This window comes from Cyprinodon variegatus, unplaced genomic scaffold (assembly GCF_000732505.1).
Source record: "Cyprinodon variegatus isolate N-32 unplaced genomic scaffold, C_variegatus-1.0 Scaffold2, whole genome shotgun sequence".
In the NCBI taxonomy this organism is placed as follows: Eukaryota; Metazoa; Chordata; class Actinopteri; order Cyprinodontiformes; family Cyprinodontidae; genus Cyprinodon; species Cyprinodon variegatus.
This window is the reverse complement of record NW_015150455.1, coordinates 542,255-554,303: the sequence shown is the minus strand read 5'-3', so window position 1 is coordinate 554,303 and position 12,049 is coordinate 542,255.

Below are 12,049 nucleotides of genomic sequence, written 5' to 3'. Positions count from 1 at the left end.
TTACTTACATTTCAGTGTCGATATAACCTGTAATACTCTCTGCATAACTATAATAAAGCTATTTACATGCATAAATCAAGCAGAACACTGTGGCAACAGCCGTACTGCTCCACTTGTGAAAGTAAAATCTGTAGGGGCCTTTTTTGGCATCAATACTATTATTCTTATAGTCACATTGCCAGACAGGAAATTGTAAAAAAAAAAAAAGAAAAAAAAAAAAGAAATCTTCTTCTCTTTTTCAAAAAGAATTTAATTCAAGCAAGAAAACATAGCAAAGCCTAGACATCCTTCTAAGCTAGTTCTTCCTTAAGTTAGGCTAGACACACCAGGGGTTGTGATTAGGCAATTGTGAGGTCTTAAAATCCCAATCAGAACTTTATCTATATAATAAAAATGGTAAATCACAATAACCTTGGAATTTTAAAAATAGTTATTGCTCATACAATACCATGAAAAAATGTTATGACCTCTTCCCATTTTCTTCAGCTACTACTGTATGTAACACTTGAATCAAACAAATGTTTGTTTCTCAAAAAGACAACAATAGTTCTAAGATGATTATGGGAAATGTTATCCAGACCACCCTTTATAAAAATAATACTGCCCTATAAGTCACCAAATACTGTGATTGTTTCATTATCTTGGCACCTATTACTGGCTTAACGGGTTATTCTATTCAATAATAATTGAATAAGCTGAGAAGAAGTTCAAGTTGAGAACAAATTAAGAGATCTGTGAATTGCAAAGATGGACAGGCCGGAAAACCCACAAAATGACTGTCTTTATATAGGAGATGACGCATTCTGCTCATGTGCTCTTTGTTATCCGAGAACCGTACCACAAGTAAACCATGCCGAGCCCTACCGTTGAGCTAGTACTAGATTTAGTGCGGATTGATTGTGTCTGGCATGGTCCAGTTCAGCTGCGTTCCATTTACACTGAAAATTTATCTTGGCTACCATGTTTGGACCATTCTCGGCACGGTTTCAAAATGGTAATGTAAAGTGGGCTGCTGTATACATTGATTTTCATTCATTGATTTTGCTGAAACTCGGCCCAATTCACAAACTTTTCTCACTACTGGAAAATTACCTCTAAAAGCCTGCCTTAAAGCTCATAAGCACACAAAGGTCTCAAAACTGAACAAAATCACGCCCGAAAATAATTGTGTTGGAGAGGTCTAATGAAAGTGTGGACTTAAATCTAAAAATGATTACATTTTTCCATTAATCTTTTGAATGAATGTGGTGACAATGGTGTTTTAGCTCAATTATATGGACTCCTCATGTTGATTGGTCGGCTCATTCCTAGCTTTTGTCACTTTCTGTTTATCTGGTGAGTGGTATGGAGTCACATTCAGCATTATTTTCAGGCCATCCTTTATATTACTACGCAAACTATTACTTTCTTGAAAATGTCAGTGGATTTCTGCCACAAAGAATTGACTGATCTAAAAAAATAAATAAATAAAAAAAATAATAACACTTTGCAAGAATGCTGCAAGCTCCTGTACCAGAACGCATCTGAGCTGGAGCAAAAGATTTACGAGGCATTATAGCTGCTAACTTAACCTATGATTGTAAGGTGTCCCTGACAGTAAAAACTAAAACATCAAGAAAACAGTCTAAGATAAATGTCAAAATGTTCTACCCGAGACTACAGTAGGGATGGCTGTATTGGCAATAGACATCATCCATAGTGTTAACGGCCTCCTTGGTGAATCATCAGGTTCCAGACAAGGACAGCTAAAGATGCAATATGAAAGGGGTCCAAAACCAGCAGTTACCTCAAATACATCAAGCTGAGCTTTAAAGGATACCTGACAGCTGCAGATATTGAAATTAGAGAGGCAAGCTGTGGACGGCAGTGAAGAAAGCCAGGAAGGCAACTGAAAAAAAAAGGCTTTATTTGCATATTGCCAAAACAGAGGTGCTGAAGCTTTAGAAACAGATGGGATGTTTTAGGAGAGTCAGTGGGGTTGACAGAGATGGTTTTCTTTTGGTAACAACAAAACAGCAGGTTTACCTATCTTACAAGGAAAATTTTAAAGGGAAGGTTCTAAAAAAGCAGTACGTGCTGAAGGCCGCTGGCTTATATTTGTGGTGGATATTGATCAGTCACATTTTTTAATTACCAATATACATGGCTACAATAAGAAACAACATAATTATTTTATACTTGAAAAGAGAAAACTAAACAAATCTTACAATCATCTTAACACAGCAATGAATGATAATCTGTAAAGATGCCTCATAGTAATCAAGCACCAACAGAATAACATCAAATCTGTGATAGATTAGGAATAATTGAAAATTGGAGATATAGACAAAACTTGCAAAACTTGGAACAGCAAAGACATAATTCAATTGCCAGGTATTGATCTTTGATTTTCGTCAGACTCTGAAGAGAAAGTGACAGATACTTTAAATAGAACCAACAACACAAACATATCACAAAACTATCATAGCTAAGGTAGATAACACCAACAAGCAAACCTAGAATGAAAGTTATTGAAAATTATTTATCTCCTTGTAATGAAATTAAATAAAAACTGAGGCATTTAGAGTTGTTGATAAATACTTGACTCAAGCAACCTTTACCAATAAATAAATTTAAAAAGCCAGCAAGTAGCAAGGGGAAAAAAAAGCTTGCACAGAAGAAAGAAGTGGTTAGAAAAAGGAGAAAAGTTCTCAAAATACTTAGAGATAATACATTTTGAGTAATCTTTCATTGTTTAGCTTAAGAGTAAGGGTTTGATTTGTGAAGGGAAATATAGTTTCAAACTATGGTGTACATTTTTATAAAAAAAACTTATATGCAGCAAATATAAATGATGAAGAGGGAATCGATCTAATAATACATGAAATGTATAACGGTATCAGCAAAACTGATGAGGAATCTAAGAGAAACTGTTATAGAGAAATGAAGCCCTAGTGCAAATACCATCTGGAAAGCTCTCCTGCAGCCAATCTCATCATCATGAGCCTTTGCTCCAGCCTATCAGCATAGCTCTTTGCTGTGATATAAACCAGTCACTGTCTGAGACACCCTCGCCTACTGCTGAACGGCATCCATCCTCCATTACTTCTCCACCTTCATCTCACTGAACTCCCTATGGCTCCCTGTGCAGTCCCACCCCACAACCCTCTAATAGATTCCTTAACCCAAAAATGATAGATTGAGCATTGAACATCGGAGACCAGTCAGTCCTCTAAACAATGATGCTAAAATATTTGCAAGTATTTTTGCTAATTGACTAAAATAAACAAAGATATAACTGATTAAGAACAAACAGGATTTATGTCTGGAATAAACATAAGTAACAATATTAGACTTTCATTGGACATGGCTGTCTGCAATGAATTAATAGTTGATAACAGTTACATCTTGATTTCTACAAAGCATTTGGTACCATAATCCACAATTTTATCCTTAAGACTAATAAACATTTAGTGATTATCTCTCAAACGCTATTATTACCCCACGTCAGGGATGCAATAGCTCAGTTAAACTGATACATGGGACAGTTAGAAGGTGTGACATTAACCATGGAATTGGACAAGGGTTTCCTAAGCTCAGTTTTATTTATTCTGGTCACACAGGTTATGTTGTTACACATTAAAAAAGGCTTATTTCAGAAAACCGTGCCACACCCAATGATTATCAGTTTCCAGACCAGGACAACTAACAGAAGGATTGTGGAGGGGGTCCAAGACTGCAGCTACAAACACAAGCTGAGCTTTAAAGAATATCTGAAATAAGAGGCAAGGCGTGGCCAGTGGTGAAAGAAGCCAGGACACAAAACTTACTTTGTTGTAAATAGAGCTTATAATGAAATGAAGGAGATTAAGATATGATAAAAAAGGTGAAAAAAATGAATGACTGTGGTTTTGATCAAAGAAAGCCTCCACTTAATGTGACAAAAAAGTGTCAACCAGATTTCAGATTACAGATATACAAATTACCTGATGAGTCAAGAAATTATTAAACATAATACTATTATACATAAACAAAAAAATCCAAAAACATGTCGTTAATGACAAAATTGAAGGGGATTACAAAGAAAAGCTGAAGGAATCTCCAGGTATGTATACACCTCCTTATCGTTAGAAATGCCAAAGGTTTGAATACAATGAGATTCTATTTAATTCTACTTAACTTTATATGGAAGTATATCTGTCATTACCTGAAAGGAGATATTTTCTATATTTTTAATAGCAAAAGGTTTGGTGGATAAGACGTCCTAACTTTTGAAATGCCAAATTAAATTGCTAACCACCTTTTTTTAAAAGAAAATTTACACTACCTTTATTTTTAATTTGGTTGGTAGACTCCCATGCTTAATCAAATATTGAAGTTACCTTTTAAATTATGCAAATTTCATCAATTGTCTCTTCTGGCTTGGAAACCTGCTTTTAAGCAGAACCTTTTTCCAACTATGTGTTACTCTTGGAACAATGGTAATATTTTAGCAATGGTAAAATTGTAATAACACAATTCACTTTACCAGAGGAACTGGGTGGAAAATATTGGGCTTGTCAAGCAAACCTTAAATGAGCATGAAATTTTAATGTTTATCCATTTTCTGACACTCTTAACCCAAGCAGGGTCGCTGATGGCTATCTCCAACTGTACTCTCCAGCTCTACAAGCGAGGGGCGGGGTACACCCTGGACAGGTCGCCAGTCCGTCGCAGGGCAACACAGTGACAAACAGCCATTCACACCCACACTCACACATAAGGAGAATTTAGAGAAGTCAGTTAACCTAACAGACATGTTTTTGGACTACAGCTGGAGTACCCGGAGAGAACCCATACGTGCTCAGGGAGAGCATGCAAACTCCTTGCATTAAGACCCTGAGCTGGGAATCGAATCCGGAACCTTCTTGCTGCAGTGCTACCCAGTGCTCCACTGAGCAGCCCGAAAATTTAATGTCATATACCGGTACTATATTTCTGTGCAGATTTAGCATACCTGTAACACTTAAAGAGCATGCTGTGGTTTTTGATGCTTTACCAAATGCTATGTTACAGTTCAAGAAACAAACAAAAAATTTAAATCAGAAACAAACAAAAAAGTACAATGATAGTAGATGAAGTGAAGGTCAGTGGAAGCAAATTTTCTGTTACATTTATCAAAATGTGTCTGCAGAGATTAAAGTACCTTCTGGTGGATGTTTCTGGCCTTCTTTATTCCGAGAGGTTAACTTGAGCTAGAACTAGTTAAGATGGAGTGAAATTCTGTACATTGTGTACTTATACAATTAGGGAGGTTTTCCTTAACATTGTGCATAATATATAACCTGCAAAATAAAACAATACCCAAACTCCGAGCCAGATATAATCTACTTCTGCAAGGCACTTGATATTTAACATGTCGCAATTAAAAGACTTTAGATGAAAAAGGCAATAAAAGCCATTTAAATTTTTGACAAACTTCATGTTCATTTTTGTAATGAAATTATGTATTGATGCTTTTTTTGGTCATCAATATCTACAGAATCTGTGTTATGTGTTATGTTAATAAAGATCCGGAAAAAAAAAAGAAAAAGAAAAATTTCTCACTATAGACAATTTCATGCCTGGAACTTGAAGCATCCTCCAGAAAGCCCTTGGTGCCGAAGGGAGAGTTGGAGATGCAACGGTTTGCAGACATTCAGTTGTGGCTGAAGACAGCTAAGACAGCCGCCCCCCTACCCTATGTGAAACTCAGTTAAAATAGCCAGATGATCTTCACGCAGGTGTCATACCAGGGTCCTTGCAGCCATAGGCTGCTCAAACCATGCAAACCCACAGGGCCCCGCAATACTATAAGGATTTACTCCAGAAACTTTTTTTTTATTTGGTGAAAGATGCATTTCATATATGTGATTGTGTCTGTTTCTGTCAAAGACAAATAACAATGTAAAATAAAATCTATAAGATGTATCTGTTTTCATGAGCCATGCCTTATGAAATAAAAACAAAAAAACACAGGTCTGCATCTCCTAATTGTCCCTAATATTTATTACTGCTGTGCTCCATTACTACCAAAGCCAGATAATTTGAGACTGGCTAGTGGAAAAACTGAGAGTGTGTTAGTGAGGTGTCCAAGGATGCTGATGGACTATTACTCACAAACTCTCTATATTGCTGCCAAATTCTGCAAGTGTATTTTTTTATTTTTTTTTTTGGTGTGAGTCACTCTGTAACAGAGCTTCCTCCTTCCCAGCGGTGGTCATGGGAAGAGGCTCCATGCATGCTGTTAGTCAGAAGAAAAGAACTAAACTCTGAGCAACAATGAACACCCTATAACCACCGACACAAACAAATTCTGCTAAAAGAGGAAATTATGAATCACGGCAGGTTTGCCAAACTACAGACGCTATATGGTTTTTGTGACCAGCCCTGACATCACACTAGAAACCTGGATTTATTTAACAGGCTTACTTTGGTATGCATTGTAAATGCAATTAATTCTACAACTCAGTTTTTAAGAGCTTTTCCTTTGAACAAAGACAGATGGGTTGGTATATTTTGTACTGATGTGTGTCAAGATTCCTGCCATGGGTGTCTACTAACTGATCAGGTTTCATTTAGTTAAAAAACAAGGTTCTAAAAGGGAAAAATGAAAACTTTGTTAGCATTTAATCCTCAGACTCACATGAAGCGACACTGACAGATGAAGTGCAGCGAGGGGGTTTGTAAAGTCATGTTTCAGCTCAGGCTTATTCCCTAACTGCTATATTTTCTCCACTTTCACATCATCTATAACCCGATTATTAGAGTCTGTTTCTAAGTGATAGAGGATGGAATAAATGAGCAGGGCTAAAAGAGGGCTGGAAGATACCACCTTTTGTATGTTTGCAGCAGGCATAAATCACCAGGCTAATAAATTATATGGTAAATGACTTCTTGGCCAAAACATATATCACAAAGGCAAACCAAATGAAGTCCTATATCCCCTGGAGGACAGAGGAATGCTTCTGTTCATAACGGTGATTTGTGGATGGACTCTGGCGACCAAGCTTAACAAATTACGGTCAAAACCTGAGCATTCTCTCTTGTAGCAGCAGTCCTACAGGCATTAAATGTATCAGATATCATAAAGTTTCTGTAATATGATTAACATATAAAATGTCAACATTGTTGTTGTTTTTTTTTTTTCCCCAAAAATTAAACTTGATAGTTATTTATTCCATTAAGTTTAAACGGGATCCTCTGTAGTGGTCTGTGTTGCAGCCCATTTGGAGAGGCCTTTAACTGAAGACACTATGTTGTTCAGCAGTCTGATGAAGAGGATACTCATGATTGTTTATGATGTTCTTCATTTTATGAAAAACAAAATCTTTGTAAAATGATCTCCCGGGGTTCTTGATGGGTTCCTAAAACAGAACTCAACAAACTTATGTATTAGCCTCTTAAGCTTCTTTAAATAACTTGATCTGATGCTGCCACTCCAGCAGCCGATAGTAGTAGAGATCACACACAGCATGGCATACTTATAGAATACATGCAGCATATTGCTGAAAACAGTGTAGACCTAAGTTTTTTTAAAGAAATAGCTACCTTTGCCTTCTTACAGACAGCTTACATATCCAATTTAGTTGTTGTCATGATGAACACCCAGGCATCTATACTTCACCACCTCCACATCTCACACGACAATGATGACATTTAACCTGTTCCTGATTCTTCTCCCCTGTTTTACTCAGAAATCGGATAAGATGATTCTTAAATATAATTTTTCTCCTACCTGAGAGTAAATACAAAAAAGGCAAAAGTCCCAAAAGGCATATTTCCTTGGATTGTGACAGAACCCAGCTGCCACAATGTATGCAAACTCTTGCAGTACAATTGCGCCACCCAGTGGACCAAGTGTGTGGAGTCTAATTAAGGGATTCTGAAATTCTGTAGAAGTTTAAAACTGGCTGGGATGAAGCTGGCTGGGAGACAGTTACTCCATGCAAGATTCTTACTCACAGGTAATGTATCCAAACAGCAGATTGCAATAATTGTGACGGTGCAGATATTGCTGAGTCATGTATTTTATATTAATTAATGTACCCACTACTATTTGATGGTGTGTGGGAATTTGTCATAATCTTTAACTTGAAATATGTTGTATGCAACCCTCCCTAGTCCCTGTTAGATCAGCCAAATGGACACCACAGCTTTGTTTTTCCGCTGTCAGTATATCTATCATCCAGATGATGTGGAGGATCTTTGTTGGATGCTCCATGTTTGCTGTCTCTAAATAATCTGCTTCAGTAAAGCATTTTAAACAGTGCATGTGCACCTATGTTACTGGCAGAACACATATGTATACAATTCATATTTATTCTCCAAATGTTTGCTATGTTCTTTGTTATATTTGTCAGGTATTATCTGCAAGTTGAATCTAGAGTATTTTATCAGCCTGCCACATGTTTTTGCCCTGTGGGTGTATTTAAACAAAACACAACAGACAACACTGAGCTTGAAAACATGCAAAGCCTGCAACAGATAACATTTATAATAGTTAACTGTTGTACTTCCCTACTGCTGCTGCTATAAAAAGAACTCCAAACAAAGGTGGTCACATTGCATTAGTCAGAAACTGCCTCACTGCACCTGAAAAAACAAGCTCTCGAATTTTTCAACCTCCACATTTCAACCTCTCTCATTACATCATACTCTGTTGTTAAGAGGCTTAAAAATGTTGCAAATCAGTTAAATGTGGACCTGATTTACAAAATGCTGTTTTAGGAAGGAAATTCTGATTAAAGTTGTAAACTGATATGATTTTATTTACATACATTTATTATGGATGACGCTTTAATCATCCATAATCATCCATAATAAATTCTTGTGTTACAAGAATTTGATTATTGGTCATTTAGGTTTTCATCCAAATTAATCGACTTTGAAACAGTTATTCAGGTAGAAAACTTTCCTCCAAGCAAACTTTCAACCAAAATCACCAAAGCAGTAAGCATTTGTTCTGTTTATTCAAAAACAAGCTTTAACTAAGGTGAGAGATCAATACTTTCAGCCAGTTGTGGATATTGCCTTAAAAGCAACCTGAGGAACATAACAAATCAAAATGCAGGAAATAACATAACTTCTGGGGTGAGTTAAAATGCTGTGCAGTCCTTATCTAAGCACCTGTTCTCTCTGTTCGAACAGCAAGCAGGAGGAACAAACTTTTATTATAGATGTATTATAGCAAGAGTGCTCAAGTCCAATCCTCAAGATCTACTATCCTGCACCTTTTTAATACACCCCATTTTTAACAAACCTGAATAAATTGAACATGCTTCTGCTGAGCTAAATGAGGGGACTGAGCCTTTAGAGTAAGGTGTGTTAGAGAAGAGATACATCTAAAAGTTACAGGATGGTAGCACTTTAGGACTAGACTTCTGCATATTAAAAACAAACGTTTTCAAGGTACAACTGACAGATGAGGGTTTTTTTATCTGTTGCCAGTGGACTTCCTCTCTTCTAACTTGCCCTGGGCAAACTCCCTCTTTATGATTCATGTCAGCATAAAAGCCTTTTCTGTCCTAATTTAAATGTAGAGTTTGAAAAACATTACTAGGACTTTACTAGTTACTGGGACTCAACGTGAATTGTGCATAAATGTTCTCATGCTCATAGTTTGAATAGAGTTAAAAGCTCTCAGCCATTGTTCATTTTACATAATTCTACAACCACCAGTTGTAAGTCAGGATGCCACAGAATATTTTTCGACATATTTTAAATATTTCAGTGTACATGCATTTTAACAGCCTAAATACTTCCCTTGTCAAAACAGATTCTAAAATCTTTGGGAGAAGCATTTATAAATGATTTGTTTATTTAATTTTTTAAGTCTATGGCTGCACAACGGTGCAGCTTGTACTGTTGCCTTACAGCAGCAATAAGGTCCTACATTTGATTCCTAGCATTGGGTCTCTCTGGTTAGAGTTTACATGGTTTTCCAGTGCATGCATGGGTTCTCTCTGGGTACTCTGGCTTCCTCCCACTGTCCCAAAACATTACTTTTAGGTTGGCTGCAATGGACTGGGGGGTGAAAATACCACATAAATTACACTGCGCTGAGGGAAATTTCCCCCCAATTTTTATCTTAACATAAAACATGAGCTTTTGGTCCAGTCCAGTAAAAAACTTTCATGGTGGAGACGAGAGTAGAATCGATGTAGGAAATACCTTGCAGTTGCGGCCCGCATGTGAAACTCTACTGTCGTATTGAGTCTGAAACATTTCTTGCACAAAACAAACATGCCCTGTACACATTACATGGAACTGCTTTCAGCCATGAGGAAAAATGTGGGTTGCAGCTAGTTCAATACATCCTAAATTACATGCGTCTGCAGAGTCCCGCCTGAAATCGCATCACTGTTTTTTTGGTTTTTCTATCGCAGTGTGATGTGACCATGAGACACATTTGGTAAATTATTTTAAATACGTAAATAATTGTCACCAAAGATTTAGAAATTTTAGACTAATTTTAATCATTAAATCTTAGCTCACTAATTATTTGTTTCTTTAAAAAAATAAAAAAATAAATGTATTCAGGACAGTTTGATTTTAATCAAGGCCTTGTTTTTAAATTCACGATTTCAATGCCTTTTTAAGATTTTTTAAGGATTTGCGGGAATGCTGAAAAAAAAAGACATAAGTCAAATGGAGCCTAGGCTAAGTTAAACTGAATAAACTCATTCATCCACCTCCGACACAAGCTAATGAGCTTTGTATCACACTTCCACGAAATCCCAATCAGCATCCAAAGTTCATCTTAAAAGTTCTCCAATCCACAACTCCGTCTGCTACCCAAAGCACGGGCAGTGGCTGCGTTATGTCTGACTTTATTCACATGACCCTGTTTCAACTCACCTCCAGCCCCTCCTCCACCATCGTAGCTAACGCTTCTTCCAGGTTTCATTCCCCTCCTGGGTTGAGGCATAGACATTATATACGTAGAGGCCTCATCGGACGATGGCCGACTTGCCTAGAGGACGACCATCTTGGATCGGACCACAGTTCAGACAACTGCTGTCAGAATAAATAGGAGGCGCCTTAACTCTCATTTTAATCACATGAAAAATGAGTCAGAGATAATATTAAATCAATCACTTACATGTCACAAACCGACAGCGTCCAATGAGGCGTCTAAGTATATAATGTTTTCTCTGTTTTTTCCAATGCAATGTCCCCCGCTTTCCCTGATTCACTGGCAAAGAGAATGAATATGATGTTGGGCAAAACCTTTATCAGGGGAGACAGAAAGGGAAGCGAGAGGAAAAGAAGGAAGAAAAAGAAGTAAGCATAACACTTAGCCAGTGCTAGGCTATCTGCTAGCAATTCCTTGCCAACAGAACTAAAAAACCGAACACAAAGATCTACCAGTAGAAAAGGGCAACAATAAAAAAGTGTTTAAACATGTTTCTGTAGAGTAAGAGTTAGTCAGAGATATCACAAAAATAAGAATTATGCTTAAACAAAGAAGAAGTCTGAACACCACAGCCTAAAACACGAGGTAATCCACCTTCTCTCCAGCCTTCAGAATAATAAAAGTTCCATTAAAAAGAGCCATCAAAAAGAATAAATGTACATATACATATACGCATGCATATTGGGAGAAAGAGAGAGATCTTCCTTGTGGGAGTAACATGTGTTTTTAGGGGGACAATCTTTTTATTCTATTCTAATTATATTCTATTTATTCTATTCTAATGCTCAAATCTGAGTTTTTCAGGAATCTGTTTTATTTGAATGGTTGTTCCTACTACCTTTAAAAGATTGCCTTTATCTAACTTTTGCATACGTACATGTACCACAGAACAATAAAGCCTTCTCTCATACAAAAGCCAAACATGGATAAGTAAGTGGTATGTTTTGAGGCAACAACAAACGTTTTTTATGATGTCAGTGCATGCTGCTTGGAAAACATGAATAAAAAAGGAGAGTGGAAATCTCTAATGTGGCATTTTAGGGAGACAGCCATTTTAGCACAACAGACTGTTAAATAAACAATAAACAATGATGGGGCTGGGATGTTATTAACTGTACAATGATCAGTTTTATT